General features: G+C 39.0%; 1 long non-coding RNA gene across 1 annotated transcript in view; it reads right to left on the bottom strand.

Annotated features, from left to right (window-relative positions):
• The window catches only part of LOC148845930 (uncharacterized), an 88,208-nt gene extending 71,181 nt beyond the window's left edge, over positions 1-17,027 (bottom strand). Inside the window, exon 1 of the long non-coding RNA XR_016102438.1 lies at positions 16,810-17,027. This is a non-coding gene — a long non-coding RNA (uncharacterized LOC148845930). The remainder of the gene's footprint in view (positions 1-16,809) is intronic.
• Positions 17,028-19,131: the final 2,104 nt, after the last annotated feature.

Raw genomic sequence — 19,131 nt, 5'->3', positions numbered from 1 at the left:
CTCACTTTGTCTTTCCCCAAATTGGTGTTCCTTGTGTAAGGCCGAGAATGAGGGTTGTGTCCATTTGGTGATCTCCTGTTCCTTTGCTACAGCTATATGGAGGTGGAGCCTTTGTTTATTTGGAGGCAGGTGACCTTTGCCTTCTGATTTAAGCTTGTTATTCAACCCATTTGTCTTTGTTTGGCACACTAGATGAGGTAAGGTCATGTGGAAATGTGTCAGGGCAGCCACTCTGTGGACTCTTTAGGAGGAAAGGAATGCAAGAATTTTCTTAGAGAATGAAAGAGGATTAGATGAAATGAAGGATTGTATCCTAAAAAGAGAAATCCATTGGCTGAAAACTGTGGATATCTTTGATGACTTCTCCTTTGATGATTTGTGGAGAAATTGGCTAGTAATAGCTAACACTTCAACAAAGAATGATAGAATTCTGTCAGAATGGATTCCACCTTTGGAAGGTGTCATCAAGCTGAAGTTTGATGGAAGTAGCCAAGGCAACCCCGAGCCTTCAGGTATAGGGGGTGTCCTAAGAAATAAGGACAGCAACATAATTTTCCTATTCTCAGGACCGGTGGGAGTGGAGGATTCCACAAGGGCAGAAATCCTTGCTACAGTACAAGGAATTCAAATCGCCAACCAGCTTGGGGTGGAGGATCTCCTAGTTGAAGGGGACTCTCAGGTGGTAACCAAGTGGCTCCGAAACTTGGATACCACCATTTAGGGCTACAAAGATTTCATCAAAAAAGTAAAGTGGTTAACCGGTAATATGAGAGTTGAGGTAAAATGGGTTAGTAGGTCTACTAATTCTTTGGCTGATTCTTTAGCCAAACAGGGGGTTTCTAGGGAAGATTTTTTTTTTTTGTGCTTCTATGTAAGTTGTTATTAATTTTGAAATCTGTACTTAACTAGCCCGGAGAGGTTGCAACTCGTACCTTTCCTTGAGGACTTTGTACTATTGTCTATTGTTGTTTATTAAAACCATTTCAATTATCAAAAAAAAAAAGTTTAGGGTTTTAAGTGGTTGAAATGAAAGGTGTTAGGCGGTTCACAAATGGTGGTTTGTACTCTGACCCGAAGTCAAAGGGATTGGCTAAACGGCTGCACCAGAAAAGGGGCTGCCTACATACCCTCAGGAGAGGGATCAGGCCACTGTAGTTCACCAGGGATTGAATTTCTGCAATGATGGTGGGCAGTTGTATAGGTGATGAAGGGCGATTGAATTTCAACTGGTTTACCTATTAACCTTGTTTCTTCAAACAAATCAAGTACATATTTCCGCTGACAAAGATTTATGCCCTACTTTGATCTAGTAACTTCTATACCCAGGAAATATTTCAACTTCCAAAGATCTTTTGTCTAAAAGTGATCTTGTAGGAAGGTCTTCAATCTGTCAATCCCAACTTTATCACTGCCAGTTATGACAATGTCATCCACATAAACTACCAACAAGATCTTCCCGGCCACAGAGTCATAGCTAAATACCGAATGATCAACTTGACATTGTCTCATTCCAAACTCCTTCACCATCTCACTAAATTTTCCAAACCAAACACGGGGAGACTGTTTAAGCCCATAAATTGCCTTCTTGAGCATACACACTTTACCATCCTCCCCCTGAGCAACAAACCACGGTGGTTGCTCCATGTACACCTCCTCACCATCTCACTAAATTTTCCAAACCAAGCACGGGGAGACTGTTTAAGCCCATAAATTGCCTTCTTGAGCATACACACCTTACCATCCTCCCCCTGAGCAACAAACCCCAGTGGTTGCTCCATATACACCTCCTCTAGAAGATCACCATGAAGAAAGGCATTTTTAATATCAAGTTGAAATAGAGGCCAATCATGCATGACAGCTAAGGAAATTAACACACGGACGGAGCCAATCTTTGCAATTGGAGAGAAGGTTTCAACATAGTCATACCATAAAGTTTAGAATACCCTTTTGCAACTAAACAGGCTTTCAGGCGTTCCACTCTTTCATCCGGTAGATACTTAACAGCATACACCCATTTACAACCAACAACATGCTTAACTGGGGGGAGAGTGGTGAGTTCCCATGTCTAATTGTGATGAAGAGCATAGAGTTCCTCTTCCATGGCCTTCCACCACCCTGGCGATGTAAGAGCCTCCTGAACATCCTTAGGAATGGATACAAAGGACAACAAAGTAATAAACTGGCGATGGGAAGCAGAAAGGTGAGATACAGAAGAGGAAGAAGAACCTCCGTAGGCAAAGGATATGTATCGGAACCAGAGAAGTAAGGCACTGATTCAAAAAATGTAACATCAAGACAAACAAAGGATTTTCGGGTAATATGATTGTAGCATTTATACCCTTTCTGGGTCCTAGATTAGCCAAGGAGGATACATTTAACGGAATGAGCATCCAACTTGTCTAAACCAGGGCCAATATTTTGAACAAAGCACACACACCCAAAGATTCTAGCTGTCAAGGGAAATGGAGACAAAGTAGGAAACAAGATAGAGAATGGAGAACGACCATCAACAACAAATGTGGGCATGTGATTAATGAGAAAACAAGCAGTAAGGACTGCATCACTCCATAATTGCTAAGGAACACGCATATGATGAAGAAGAGACCGAGTTGTTTCAAGTAGATGTCTATTCTTTCTCTCAGCTACCCCATTTTGCTGACGAGTGTGGGCACAAGAGGTCTGATGAACTATACCATGTTGTAGGTATTGCTGAAAGAAAGAAAGAAAATACTCTTTACCATTGTCAGAACGAAGAATTTTAAGTGAAACACCAAATTGTGTACGCACTTCAGCATGAAATTTTTGGAAAATGGAAAATAATTCACTTCTTTCATTAAATAAAGTCATGTCATTCTGGAATAGTCATCAGCAAAAGTTACAAAATATCTGTAACCATTGTACGATTCAATTCTAATTGGATCCCAAACATGAATGAACACACCTGGAGTAGATCCATTAGCAACACCGTAGATGGGGGAAGTAGATCCATTAGCAAGGGTAACATTATTTGATGTAGAGGTTAGAGAAAGGGAGGCTCCAGAGTCAATTATCCAAGGTGAAGGTTTGGATGCTAGGCAAGCTATAGCTGAATGAGCAAGGGTGCAAGTGTTCTGATGCAGTGCCCTGAAGAAATATCTAATACTCCTCTCGGAGAATACTCATTATCTCCCTCCCAGAAGTAGTTGTGACTGTAGAAGATACTAGATCAACTGGTTAAGTATCACTAACTTCACTACCACCAGCAGTTGCAAGATTGGCCCATGTGGATGGTGGGCCATGTAAATCATAACAAAAATTAACCATGTCCTTCTCTTCCAAAGTGTGTGCATTTCCTTGTTGTGATCCCCCTTCCTCTTCCACGGCCTCTCCCTGAATCATGACCTCCTCCACTAGTATGACCACCCATAGGATTACCACGGCCCCCCTTAACTGTACAGCCACCTCCTCTCTGCCCATAAGAACCACCTTGAGTACTAACCAGTGCTGATCTTTCAGAAGTTATGTTACTCTTTGAGGGGCTAAGTGATATCCTACGGATACGGGCAAACACTTCTTCGAGAGTCGAAAGAGAAGATCTTCCCAATATATGTGCCCTGACCGGTCCATACTCTGCTTTTAGTCCTACCATGAACCACGTAACATCAAGTTGTTCCCTTTGTTGTTGCTGAATTTTAACGTCCGAGGTTAAGGGACGATAGAGTTTAAGTTCATTCTGAAGATTTTTCATGCTAGCATAATATTCTTCGACAATCTGATTTCCCTACTACAAACTGAAGTATTCTTCATAAAGCTGATAAACCCTTGTAGTGTTGTCTTGTCCCGAATAGAGTTTCTTGGCATGTCCCCATATATCCCTCGTTGTATCTAAACATATGAAGTTAACACTGATTTTTGGCTCCATACTGTTCCACAACCACGTTGAGGGGCTAAGTGATATCCTACGGATACGGGCAAACACTTCTTCGAGAGTCGGAAGAGAAGATCTTCCCAATATATGTGCCCTGACCGGTCCATACTCTGCTTTTAGTCCTACCATGAACCGCATAACATCAAGTTGTTCCCTTTGTTGTTGCTGAATTTTAACGTCCGAGGTTAAGGGATAATAGAGTTTAAGTTCATTCCGAAGATTTTTCATGCTAGCATAATATTCTTCGACAGTCTGATTTCCCTACTACAAACTGAAGTATTCTTCATAAAGCTGATAAACCCTTGTAGTGTTGTCTTGTCCCGAATAGAGTTTCTTGGCATGTCCCCATATATCCCTCGTTGTATCTAAACATATGAAGTTAACACTGATTTTTGGCTCCAAACTGTTCCACAACCACGTCAGGATCTGTGCATCCTCTTGCTCCCAATCACTAAAACCCAGGGATTCAACACTCGGTTTCTCCTCCCGTACATGTTTCACTTTCTTCTTGGCCTTCAGAAACACTTCCACCAACTTGGCCCACGGAACATAGTTTTTTTTTATAAAACTTGGCCCATGGAACATAGTTTTCACAGTTGAGTTTGAAGGATGTCATTCTTAAAAAATTAGGGGATACCATCACACTCGATTTCTGGTCACCACTCGAATCACCCACTGACACCATATCAAACTACAAAGCTGGTCACAAAAAAAAAAAAATTCAGCTACTGCACTACTGTTCTTCTACTTCCACACCAACACACTTAAAGTCACCACTAGCTTGCCCTAGCATGCATTCGGCCACTTTGAACACCACTGATCTGCGCACAGGCAGATTTAAAAACACCCAGAATCCCTCTTGAAACTGCTCATTAGAGGGTCAGACCACAACCACTACACCTACTCGACCACCATAGCTGCCACATATAGTGACATCAGTCCACACACAGACAAAACCTTGGATTTCTTGTTCACTCGAACTGCTGTAATTGCCTACTTCACCAGAACCAGAAATCTGGGTTACTTCACAGTCCTCTAATCCAGATTTCTCACAGCATAAAAAAAAGTTGTCGCAGAAACAAAAACCCTACTGTCACGAACCTCTAGATGTTGCCATAAAGACCTGGGTTTCTTCTTCTCTAATCCAGATTTCTCATGCCCAAAAAAAAACAAGAAAATAAAGAAGGAGAAGACAGATGGTTGCAGTGGGCTTCTAATACGAGCGCTCTGATACCATGAAAGTGTTCAGCCGAACAGAGAAGAGAAGAGAGAGAAAGAAGAAAGAAGAAGGAAGGGGAGAAAGTGTCGAACTGGTCAGACTTTTCGTCTAACCCCGCAACCATATACTTAAAATTTGAAAAAAAAAAGATTCAAAAGACTGAAATGCCCCTGCATGTGAAGAGACATACAGCCAACACAATACGTAAAGGGAAAAGACTAAAATACTCTTCTCTAACTGACTCTAGCAAAAAGAAATAGAGTAATAAAACAAAAAATAAGAACAGAAGAGAGGTCTTGGTGAATGGGGTTGGATTAGGTCCCAAGCAGTTCTTGTGTTTAGTTGTTTCTATTCAAATTCAATAGGTTTAGTGTTTTAAGAGGTTGAAATATGAGGTGTCACACGGTTAACAAATGATGGTCTGTACTCCAACCCGAAGTCTAACAGACTGGCTAGACGGCTGATCCAGAAAAGGGAGAAAGAATGAGGAAGAGAAAGTGGTCAGACCCTGAAGGGGCTGCCAACTTACCACCTAGCAAGGGATTAGGCCGTTGTAGTTCACTGGTGTTGGAATTCCGGCAATGATGGAGAAAGACGATGGGTGGTTGTATAGGAGATGGAAGGTGATTTAGATGGAAGGAAGGAAGAAAATATAGCATTGATGGTTTGGAGGTGAATGATGAGATCCCAAAACTCTTGAACAGGAGGAGCAGGTAGAAGACTTAGACTAGTCTAAACCAAAAAAGAGGGTCTTTGAACCAACCCATGTTGGTTTAAAGAAAGCACTGGTGCCATAACGAATCTTATGGGAAGTAGGGATGGAATAGGAGAAATTGCTAGATTGATTTGTATCAACAGAAACAAGATAAGGTTTCAACAAGGAAAGATGAGGTCATTTTTCTTCTTCTTGTCTTTACCTAATGAATTCTTTCATTCATTTCTACATTTATTCATTGCTCAATTCCAGCGTCCAAATTAATTCATTCTTTATCATTCTCGCATTTATGCAAACATTCATGAAGGTGAATGCATGAATGGAAACAAATGAATGAATGCATGTATGAATGAATGGATGTCTGATGCATGAATTCTAAGGCAAGAATGCAATCATGAATGCATGCATAATCGCAAGATTGAATTCATTAATATTGAATAAATCTATGCTCCAATACCTATGCATGAATGCACAAAGGAATGGTGAATAAATGCATAATTGAATGAACGAATTAATGTAGACAAAGGAATTTAGGAATAAATCAATGTAGAAATGAATGAATCGATTAGGTAAGGAACAAAAAGAAGAAAAGAAGAATGAAGGAAGCAAGGTAAGAAACAAAGCAATAAAAGAAAAAGTATGAATGCAAGAGAGGTCTTGTTGAATGGGCTTCGATTATGTTCCCCCAGTGGTTCTTGTGTTTATTTGTTTTTATTCAGATTTAATAAGTATAGGGTTTAAGTGGGTGAATTTAGAGGTGTAAAGCGGTCGATAGATGGTGGTTTGTACTCTAATTCGAATTCTGAGGGATTGGCTAGGCAGCTGAACTGGAAATGAGAAAAGAAAAGGAGCAAGAGAAAGTAGTTGGATAGCGAAGGGGCTGCCTACATACCCTTTGGCAAGGGATCAGGCCGTTGTAATTCACCGGAGTTGGAATTCCGACATTGATGTTGAAAGATGGTGGGCGATTGTATAAGGGATGGAAGGTAGTTGAGACAAAAAGAATAAGAAAGAGCATTGATGGATCAGAGGTGAATGATGTACTCCCAAAAGTCCCTTGAACGGGATGGTCAAGTGGAAGACTTAGACCGGTCTGTACCAAAAAGAAGGGGCTTTGAACCGAGTCATGCTGCTTTTAAGTGATTACGTACCAACGTAGCAATAAAGTTGGCTGGTAGATCACTCACAGCCCAATACCTCTTCTATGAAGAGAGTTGAAGTTAAAAAGGCTCAGGGCCCTTGTGGTGATGCTAATAAAGAAGAGACATGAGTGTATTGAGTCTTCCCAAAGTTGTTACCATCTATCGCAGAATTTTATGTGGGCTGAGATAACAAAAGGAATATGGCAACAAGTGAAGGCAACATACTCAGAACAAAGCACTATGCTAAAATATATCAGTTACAAATGTAAGTAAGGAGAAAGAAGCTTATCAACTTACTATTATGCCCTCACTTCACTTTAGAAAGAGTCGAACTCCTACCAAACACTGAATGGGATACTGAAAGAAGGGTTGGGATCCATCAAATGGATGGCTGAACCATGCTAAATGGTTGGGCAAATTTTCAAAAATTTCTAATCCTTTCGGGAATCGAAATCCCTATGTTTCAAAAAACTGCATTTTTTAGGATTGGTCTTGCACTAAACTAGACCACATTTGAAATCAAACAAAGAGGGAGATGTATACCTGATACGGATGCCACAAACGCATATCCCAAGGTGGAAGTTCACGCCCAAATTAGTGACGCCACATTGCCTGACCACCTCATACTTACACACTGTCTAACAAATAATGATAAAGACGCCAAAGCCTATAAATAGTTGTTCTCCCAACAACAGGTGTTGCTTTCATACTAAGCCTTCACCCATGTATGAGCCCTTTGGGTATAGATTTTGGGTAGCAAGTATCTCCCATATGTCCAAGAGGTGTATGCATTGATTTCGTTTGCATAGAATAGGAGATCTGCTATGAATCCTTCTGAGGGCAAGACCATGGCTTTAGTTGTGAAAGGTAAAACTAGTTCAGCAAAAAAGAGGAAAATCAAAAAAAGGTAGATGATAAAGTTGTGGTATACCAACTATCAAAAATCCAAGTACACCTGCGAGACATGTTGGGAATTGCACAGGAAACCAAAGTGGGCACAAGAACTAAGCAAGAAATCAACTCAAGACCAGAGAAAGAATCCAAACCAGAAGAATTTCACCTCAGCCAAGCTTGCATCTCATGAGCCTTAGAGTAGTTCTCTACTATGGGTTCTTCTTAGAATTGCCCCACGGTTCTGATCTCAAGGAAAATATGATATCAACTCCCCCAATGACCATTTGGAACAATAATGTAGGGTTATCCGACAAATAGATTTTGGATCCCAATCTCAGTATTTGGCCTCCAGGAAGTCAAGAATTGTACAACTTCCTTTTTCCTTTACATAATAAAAGATTAAAATTTCCTTCTCACATTGTGTTTTCTAATGTTTGGGAACCGGTTTATATTCCAACTGAAAATGACTACAAATACTTTATCTCCCTTATTGATGACTTCTTTCAATATACTTGTTTTTACCCTATACACTCACATAGGGTAACTTGAATCTCTGCCTGAAATTGGGTGCAATCCATACTTTGAAAATCTTTCACAAGTTTTGGGACTTCTTCTCATGAGTGCATAGGGTAAACCTGAGTACATTGAGAGAAGTCATCAATAAAAGTGATAAAATATTTGTAGCAATTTTCAATTAGAATATTAATTGATTCCGAGACCTTAGAAAACACAATATGAAAAAGAAATTTTGATTTTTTATTACGTAAAGAAAATGAAGTTCTACAATGCTTGCTTAGTTTATACACTTGACACTTAAAACCACTGATTAACACAGATTTGAACAAATCTAGAAACAAGTACTTCAAGGATTTAAAAGGCATATGGCCCAAAGGATGGTAACACAAAACGACTCGACTCTTACTTGACTGACTCAAATCTCCTGAGACTGCAGGGCCAGCTTTATTCTCCAACACATATAGACCATCGGCCATATTCCCTCTACCAATCGTCTTCCCGGATGCCAAATCCTAAAAAGCACAAGAATGGGGAAGAAATATTACTAAACAGTTCAAGGCATGTGTAATACTGCTAATAGACAACAGGTTAATGGGCAAATTTGGAACATGTAAAACATTTAATAATGAAAGACCAAAAGGCAAAGATATAGATCCTTGACCAACAATGGAGAAGGATCCATCACCTAACCTCACTTTATCTTTGCCAAAGAGAAGGGTGTAGAAAGGAAAAAAAGGTTGACTTACCAATCATATGATTGGTAACACCGGAATCAATTATCCACAGGGATTCTAAGGTAACATGTAAAACATTTAATAATGAAAGACTAAAGGCAAAGATATAGATCCTTGACCAACAATGGAGAAGGATCCATCACCTAACCTCACTTTATCTTTGCCAAGAGAAGGGTGTAGAAAGGAAAAAAAGGTTGACTTACCAATCATATGATTGGTAACACCGGAATCAATTATCCACAGGGATTCTAAGGTATCAGTAGCTACATGGAAAGTAGAGGCAAAGTTAACTCAAAAAGAGGCAAACGATGTAGAAGGGGTGGATCCAAAATCTACCTGTCAAATAACCCTACTATATTGTTCCAAATGGTCATGGAGGGAGTTGATAATATCCTCCTTGAGATCAGAACCTGAGGGTGGCAATTCTGAGAAGAACTAATAGTAGAAAAACCACTTTGCAGCTCATGAGGTGCAAGCTTGGCCAAGGTGAACTTCTAATTTGGATTCTTGCTCTATTCTTATGCTGATTTCTTGCTTAGTTCTTGTGCCTAATTTGGTTTCTTATGCAATTCCCAACATGTCTCACAGGTGTGCCTGGATTTTTGACAGTTAGTACAGCATAGTTTATCTTTATCATCTACCTTTACACTTTGTCAAACTTCAAAGGTAAAACAATAAGTTTTTTGGGTAATCCTAGCCCAAATGGGGTCAATTGGAATATGGGTTTCAAAAGGGGCCTGAGGGAAAATGAACGTGCATCCTTAATTCACTTGCTGGATCTTCTAGGACAAATTCTTTTGGACCTGTCCTTGGAAGACTCCAGAGTTTGGAAAGGCTCCCCAAATAGCCTATTCTCTTGTTCCTCTTTCTTTAATGTTCTTGCCTCACCTAGCAACCCGGATGGGGACTTCCCTGTAAAGGAAATTTGGAGTAAGCCTATCCCCCAAAAAATTCAAGCCTTCTGTTGGGAAATTTTCCTTGGCAAGGTTAATACGTTTGATATGCTGCAGAAAAGAAGGCCTTTTGCTTGCCTTTCTCCTCACATGTGCTCCCTTTGTAAGGAAAGTGGTGAGACCTTGACATACCTATTTTTATCTTGTTCCTTTGTGCATCTTGTTTGGGATTCTTTTTGTCTTCTCTTTGGTTGCAGGTGGGTTTCTCCTCAAGATGTGGCAGGTCTTTTAACCGAGATTTTTTGAGGCAATCAAAGAAAAGAGGGAAAGTTATGTGGAAAGCAACAAAGGCAGCTATTTGTTGGGTGATATGGGAAGAAAGGAATAATAAAATATTCTTAGAAAAGAGTAGAACCACGGAAGAGGTGATTGACACAATCAAAATTAAAGTAGCCCATTAGGTAAGCTCTTTGAATATCTTCCAAGAGTTCTCAACTACAAACATTATAAGATCCTGGACAAAAGTAGAGCACAATCTTCAAGAGTGAAAGAGAGATTAAGGACGGAATGGAAACCCCCAGATGGTAACAGAATTAAACTGAATTTTGGTGGAAGTTCATTTGGAAATCTGGGATTGTCAGGTATCGGGGGAGTAATTAGAAATTCTGAAGGGAGGATATTAGCATTATTCTCTAGACCTATTGGCATGGGCAACTCCCTAAAAGCTGAGGTAATGGCTTTGCTACAAGGATTGAAGATAGCCAAGCAACTTGGAATGAGGAAAGTTGAGGTTGAAGGGGATTCCAAGGTGATCATCTTTTGGGCTAATAACAATAGAACTACTCCGTGGACCTTCAAACAAGTGCTAAGGGAAGTGGAAAAGGTTGCAAGGGAGGTAGTGGCAGAATTTAAATGGGTTAGAAGGAGTGCAAATGGGCTAGCTGATCATCTTACTAAACAAGGGGCTTTGAGGCAACAATTGTTTTGGGCTGCATTGTAAAAGGGATGGAAATATGTAATCGTATGGGACTTTTAGTTCCATACACAAAGTTGTAAAACTTCTTAAATCTAATTTCAAATAAAAGTTTCCTTTGATAATCAAAAAAATAAACTTGGAGCCAAACCAACTGATACTTCTATAGATATGAACCACAAACTTGGGGGTTGTGATGGTGAGACCTTGAATGACCAAAAAAAATACCAAATACTTGTGTGTTGACTTCTCTATTTATCTATGCCTAGGCCTGACATTGCATATGTCGTGGGAGTTCTCAGTTAGTTCATGCATGCTCCCAAGGCAACCCACTTAGAAGCTGCAAACAGGGTGCTTAGATATCTGAAGAAATTCCCAAGGACAGGCCTTCTTTTCAAGAAGCATGGTCACAGAAGAGATGAGGTTTAGACTGATGTTGATTGGGTCAGCTCTGTGGATGATAGGAAATACACTAGTGGCTATTGTACCTTTGTAGAAGGAAATCTTGTTACTTGGAGAAGTAAGAAACAGAGTGTGGTAGCCAGATACAGGGTCATGTCACATAGAGTTATTGAGCTACTATGGATCAAGAACCTATTAAGTGAATTGGGTTTTCCCTTTGATGTCCCATTGTCACTCTATTGTGACAATAAAGTAATTGTCAACATTGCAGCCAATCTAGTCCTCCATGATAGAATCAATCACATTGAAGTTGATAAACATTTTATTAGAGAGAAACTTGAGAAAAGAGAAGTGTGCACTCCATATATCAGCTTAAAAGAACAACTTGTAGATGTGTTTACTAAGGGATTAAACTCCTTGCGGCATCATAATATATGTGACAAGTTAGGGATAATTGACATCTATGCTCCAACTTGAGGGGGAGTGATGTAATATTAATCATGTGTTGCAGGGGGCACTTTGGTCTTTTGTCTCTTTTTATAATGTATGGTCGCCCTAATATATATATATATACGAAGTTTGGCACCGCTAGAATATTCTTTTGGCTCTCTCAACACTTTCTTCTCTTGTTCCTCTTTTCTCTCCCTCTTCTTTCTTCTCTTCTTCTTCTATCTTATTGAAATTAAAGCTTATTCTATTGTGTAAGCCACACCCCTCAACATCGAGAGCTAACACAATGAAATGAGAAAAATTGCTAGATTGATTTGTATCCAAAAAAAGAAGGAGTTTGAACAAGGAAGAATGATGTCATTTTTCTTCTATAGTTCCTTAACTAATCAATTCATTCAGTTTTACATTGATTCATTCCCCAATTCCTTCATTCTCTTTTGTGAAGATGATGATCGAAGTTGGTTTAGGCACTAGAAACTCACCATATAGTTTTTTGAGCATTTGTTGAATTTGAAGGTGAACTTTCATAAAAGTTGTATAGTAGTGGTGAAATGAGAGGAGAGTGAGATGGAAGTGTGTGTGGGCATCTTTGAGTGTGTGGTGTCCAATTGGCCAGTAAAGTATTTGGCTTCCTCGTAGGGATAATCCAATGAGACAAAATTTCTGTGGTAGAAAAATTTGAAAAGAGGTTAGCATCTTGTAAGAGAAATTATTTGTCTTTGGGAGGAAGAGCCATTATGATAAAATCTACTTTAGCCAACCTTCTGATATACTTTTTGTCAGTATTTAAAGTGGCAATGAAGATTTCTAGGAGGTTGGAAAAGCTAATAAGGGACTTTTTGTAAGATCCAGGTGAAGAGAAAAAGGATCATAAGATTAGGTGGATCCTGGTAAGTAGAAGTAAGGAATGCAAACGCTTAGGCCGAGGGAATTTTTAGAAGAGTAATGTGGCTTTGTTGGGTAAGTGGTTATGGAGATTTCCCCCAGAAAAAGAGAAGTTGTGGACAAAGATTGTGATGAGTATTCATGAGGTTGCAAGCAATGGATGGGATGCTGGAATCTCGGCGAGCACTACAAAAGCTTCACACTGGAAAGCCATCCAAGCTTCTTTGCCTCTGTTCTTGCCCCGAACAAGGTATGCTTTGCATTCTGATAACCTCATTAAGTTTTGGGAGCAAGTGTGGATTAGGGAATCTCCCTTGAAGGATCGATTCTCATCCTTGTTTGCTCTATCTACTTTGAAAGATGAGCCTATTTCCAGTTTTTTGGTACCTTCACAAGCTTCGTCAGCCATTGGGTGGAATATGGGTTTTAGAAGAGTAATTAAGGAGTTAGAATTGAATAGTACTTTGTATCTTCTTAGTATCCTTGAAGGAGCTTTTCTAGGTCCTACTAAACCTGATAGCAGAGCATGGACTTTGTTAGCCTCTGGTATTTTTTCTTGTGCTTCTTACTTCAAAGCTCTACTCCAGCCATTGGATCAGTTAGGGCAGCCTTCTCTAGTAAAGGGAGTTTGGTGCAAACCTATTCCTCTGAAGATTGGGAGTTTTTGCTAGGAAGCAATCCTAGAAAGAGTCAACACTTGTGATCTCCTAAAGAGAAAGAGGCCTTATAGTTATTTATCTCCTTGCAGGTGTGTTCTTTTCAAGGCTAAGGGTGACACTTGTTACCACTTACTAATTTCCTGCTCTTTTTCTAATCACATTTGGGAGTAGTGTTTATCTTTGTTTGGTACAGATGATTAGGGTTGCTGCATGTTGGACTATTTGGGAAGAAAGGAACGGGAGAGTCTTTTTTAGAGAGAAAAAAGTCTTCTCGATGTCTTGGAGGTGATTCGGATTAGAGTAGTGTAATGGCAAAAGTATTTGGGAAGAAAGGAACGGGAGAGTCTTTTTTCCCCCTTTTCTAAGTTATTGCTTTGGACTTAAGCATTCACCTAGAGTGGTTTGAAAGATTGTGCAAGGCAATGAAAACTGTGAGGTATCATTAAAGCATTGCTGATCACACACTATTCTATAGAAAAAGTGGAGTGAAATTATCAGAATTGATTGTATGTGGATGACATGGAGTGAAATTATCAGCATTCAAAGGAGAACAAAATACTTATGAAGTTTTTGGCCTCAATGTTTGGGATAAAGGACTTAGGACCTCTAAGGTACTTCCTAGGAATAAAGGTGGCCAGTTCTAGGGAAGGAATTTATATTTTTTAAACAAGGGTGAAACTTGCTGTTGTAAGTTAGGACAAATTGGGGTGGGTTTAGGGATTGGGAACAAATGAACGAATACCAGAAAGTGTGACCGAATGGATGAATTAATGAAGGAAATGTATGGATGCATGAATGAAACCATGAATGTATGAATGAATGGATGCATGAATGCAGTGATGAATGCATGCATAAATGTGAGAATGAATACAAGAACAATGAATGACCGAATGGATGAATTAATGAAGGAAATGTATGGATGCATGAATGAAACCATGAATGTATGAATGAATGGATGCATGAATGCAGTGATGAATGCATGCATAAATGTGAGAATGAATACAAGAATAATGAATGAATGGTAGAATGTAGATGCATGAATGCACAATGGAATGAATAAATACTTGAAGGAATGAATGAATTAATGTGAATGAAGGAATTGAGGAATGACTTGATGTAGAAATGAATGAATTATCAATTAGCTAAAGAAGAAGAAGCAAGGAAGGAACCACCCATCTGGCAAGGAAAGAGGGGCCTTCTAATCAAGCTACGCTTTCTTCTCGTCAGTCAAAGGTGAGGGCACACAACGAGGTAAGAGTTGACCCTTCATCTCCGATCACCTCTATTTCTCCTTCTTGGACATCTCTACTTTCTGTTAATTTCTTAAAAAAGGAAGCTCAGAGGTTGTAGATGAAGGTGTAAGGAAGACAGTCGATGCTTCAAGGGTAAGGAGGTCTGGATCAAAAGTAAGAAGTGGAGGAGAAGAGCGAGGATGATCACACAGGAAAGAGTGAAATCAGGGAGGGGAATCAAGGGGCGAGATAGGATTTAATAAAGAAGAAAGTGAACGGAAAAGAAGATAGAAGAGAATCACCACTGGGAAGGAGGAAAGTGGATATAAACAAGCTGATAGAAAGACAGGTAGAGGTTGGCAAGACATTGGGTTTATTCTTCCTGGGAGGAGAAGAGGTGGTGAGAAAGGCTATAGAACAGTACGAGCGGAACAGAAGGGAAGAGGAAGAAAAAAGGGTCAATAACGGAGAATATCAAGAAGGGGGGAGGAGGGCGAAGGGAAGATAATAGGACCACTTGAAGAGGAATAGAGGGGCTGTTGAAGGGGGGGAGGGGAGAATCAGAAGATGAAGTTAATATCAAGGAGTGTGAGAGGGTTGAGAGATGGAAGGAGGAGATAGGTGGTTATAAATACTATGAGAAAACAGTCCTAACATTGTTTTGTTACAAGAAACCAAATTGGAGTCTTTTGGTCTGAGGATGAAGAATGAAATACGAGGGTCCAACAATGGAGAGTGGGCAAAGCTGGATGTGTTCTTCCTAAGACCAAAACAAGGGCTCAGCCCTTATGTTTTGTATAATTTCTTTCTTATTTTTCTTCTCATAAATATGTTGATTTTCAATCTTTTGATATGGGGTTTGTTTATACTAATTTTGTGCAGATTCTGATTTTTTTGAAGAATCAAGAGAAGAAATTTATTGATAGAAAAACAAAAAGTGCAGCAGTAGGTGTTAAGATATCACTAAAGCAACTGAGCAACCCCACATGGAGTCTCTTCAATTTCCTTCAACTCCTAGTCACTAACCGATGTTGATTGGCCTCCTTCCCTTCCACGTTAAACCCCGCCATGGATGACATCATCATCTTATTCCTTGGAACACTTCCTCCACCAAGTTGATTCAACTTCCAAAAGAATCTGCACCTTAATCCAAGCACCATTGACCAGCATCTTTATGCATTTGGGAACCTCTTCATGTTTGAGGCCCTCTATTCTCACTCTCGCTGTGTGAAGGTCACGGAGGTTGCGTGCTGCCAGAACTCCACCCAAGGATTGAATTAAGTTTTATGAGATTTCTTCCTCCCAGTAATTGAACGGAAGCCCTACAAGCTGCCCTAGAGCTCTTCCAGTGATAAACCTTTGGTTGCATGACACGTACCACTTCTCCACCCTTATCTGCCTTAGAATCATCTAAGGGTTTTAACTCTCATAGTACCTTTCGATTTGAAATTCTCAGTGACCACCTTCATGACCCTTCCCCACAGCTTGATGTCAGAATCGCAGCCTTCTTCCAGTCTCCCTTATCTACATTTAAGACAATATTTCGATCTTGAAGTCACTATTTACCATAGCTTGGTGGCCTTCGATCGTTGGCATCCAAAGTGAATCCCCCTTTCCACTAGGTTCCTTGATCCACTAACTCACCAGTTAACAGCCTTGTAAGAAGAGTAACCCTCAAGGAATCAACTTTTGTGGGGTATCTCCTTTCCAAGTTGATTATTTACTTGTATAGTATAAGGGACTCATCCGTGGATATTGCATAGCTCCAAAGTTGTCTTTGCAAGTCTGAGAACTGAATTTAGAGATATTTCCTAGTAATATTTGCTAGAAAAGGACAAAAAGATCTAGGGAACAAGAGCAATTAATATAAGTTATGCTACCTAGATATATGTACATGCATTGTGTACCTAATCAAATACTATATTTTACCCAATAGAACACCAGAAACCTCATGGACACTTGAAGACTATATTTCATGGCATTTACACTTCTAAAATGTTTAAAATATGCCATTCTAAAGAGATATTATAAAAACTGTCTACACATAAGAAGCAAATATCATAATTGACCTATCTCCTAAGCTAGAATAAGAATTATTTCATGCCACTTCAATGTAAAATATGCCAATAAATATCAAAATCATAACTGAAAAGAGACATCTTTATAAGAACAAGATGCACAAACTTACATTCGCCAACAAGAGCAGTTAACTGTGCTATCTCTTGAGCTAGAATAAGAATTATTTCAGTAAGGTGTCCAGCAGAGCAGCCAACAATTACATCGTCAAAACTTGATGAATACTCCCCAGAGGTAGATAGAGCAATGTCAGGCAACTGGAGAGAAAATAAAGGCACCCAATTCTTGTATACAAGTAGGAATTGCTTGAGGAAGATGTGAAATAATTTCCTATTTCCAACCAAAATTAGAATGGAAGTTTATAATAGGAGATCAAACCAAACATGCCAAATTAGCAATTATTTTAACAAATTCAAAAGCAAATACAAATTATGTACTGTTAACATGCAGTTTGCCAATATTATCAACATATAGTTATTTATCACATATCTGGAGAGAATAAAAAAAATCAGCATAAATAAAGAAAAATAGCCTTGCTTCCAGTTGTAAAACATGGGATACCCAAAATACAAAGAGAAAACTACCTGGAACTAAACCATTGCATACCCATTTTTTTATCACTCTGGTCTTTTCTTTCAAGGGAAAAATTATGCAAGGTTGTTTGCTGCTGGTTACATTTTTTTTTTTGGCTTGAAAAGTAAAAAAGAAAATTTCATTAAAATAAAAGAGAGTACAATCTGGATAGGTTATAAGATAGCACCTAAACAACCAAAAATCTTTACACAAACATTACAAATTTAATTTTCTAGATTACAATTTCGAATCCCCTCCACCTCCCATAAACTTCCCCCAAATCTTCTCTCTAAAGCTGAGAGAACTCTGGCAAAATTAAGACCCAATCTGCAAAGGATTTACCCACCGCTGCCACTAATTTATCCAGCTTCTGTTCATTATCTTCAAATATTCTTCTATTTCTTTCTTTGCAAATGATATTTTGTTCCATTGGACACTTACGTATATGGCCCCGTTCACTTTTCGGTAAGTTACACACCCGGGTAAGTGCATTTAGCCATGTTCCTTTTTTTCCAAGGTAAATAAGGTTTACCTGGGCGATGGGTATCACTTACTGATACCCAGGAAAATAAAGTTTCCCTGGTCCCCACATAAATCTGAAAAAAAAAAAGAACATGGATTTCTTGGTCAATGGGAACCAAAATCCCATTGACCAACTTTCCCCCCTCTCAAAATCCAAAAAAAAGAGCGCCCCCTAAATTGTTCTGTTGTCTTACATTTTAGAATAAATGAAACAAGTTTTTAAAGCTCTTGCTTATTCTTGAATTTTGTGATGCAACGTCATCTAGGAATGGTTCGGAGATTTCTAAGAATAATTCTTGAAGAAACCCCAGAAAAACTCTAGGACTCTATGTCTTGCCAATCTGATTTTTTCTCGAGTCCTAGAAAAACTCTAGGACTCCCTCTATCCCCTTTGTACACTTTCTTTATTATTATAACAAATCAGTTTTTGTTGTTCATCAAAAAAATATATTCTATTCAAAATTGAGCCCAAGGTTGCAGTCTCGGAGACGCTAAAGGTTAGATGTGAATCAGAAAGGCAAGATTTGTTGACCTCGGAAGAGAGTGCCTTTGTCAATTCAGAGAGGCTGGAAAGGGGAGAGAAGGGAGACGGGAAAGCAAAAAGTAACGCAGGATTTGAGTTGGAATATGAAGATGAGACCGAAGGAAAGGAAGTGTCAAATGATGATAAATCCACTGAAGGTCAGGTTGAAGGTTGTTTTGAAGATGGTTTGCATTTTGAGGAAGTAAAGGTGGAGATTGAGTGTGGACATGGGTCGAAAGAGAAAACATGAATAGGAGGAGAAGAAATAGAAGAATGGGATAATGTGGGCAATAGCTATTATTAAAAACTCCAAATTGATTCGTGAACACATCTATTAAAAAGTATAGACTTGTAAAATATTCCTTATAAAAAGGTTTAAATTTTTATTTTTTAATGATGATTCCTAGAGATAATGCATTCAATTGCATTCATTATATATTGTCTACTTATTTATGTCAATTAAGCAAGTAGATAAAAGGAAAATGTTATGTTGAAGTGCCCATCACGAACCCATATAGTGCCAGAATCCAGTATGTGTCCAGCAAGGATGCTTCATCCACTTGGGAGAGTCCATATGAAAGACAATTAACAAAGAAAGCACCATCTTGCCCATTCCTTCCAAATTTCCTAGTCCAGAGGCTGGCAATACACAGTCTTCCTATACTGATAACAAAGATAACCCCTATAAAAACCTAAGACCTCTTTATCATTTCTCCAACATACACTGATCCTGCATACCTTTCAATTCTTTTTTTTTTTTTTTGATAGGTAACAAATTTTATTAATAATAAAAAAAGAATAAAGTATGTATAAGGC

Source organism: Nelumbo lutea, chromosome 7 (genome assembly GCF_056320005.1).
Source record: "Nelumbo lutea isolate HS-2025 chromosome 7, American lotus-T2T, whole genome shotgun sequence".
Classification (NCBI taxonomy): Eukaryota; Viridiplantae; Streptophyta; class Magnoliopsida; order Proteales; family Nelumbonaceae; genus Nelumbo; species Nelumbo lutea.
This window is presented reverse-complemented; position numbering and strand designations above follow the sequence as displayed.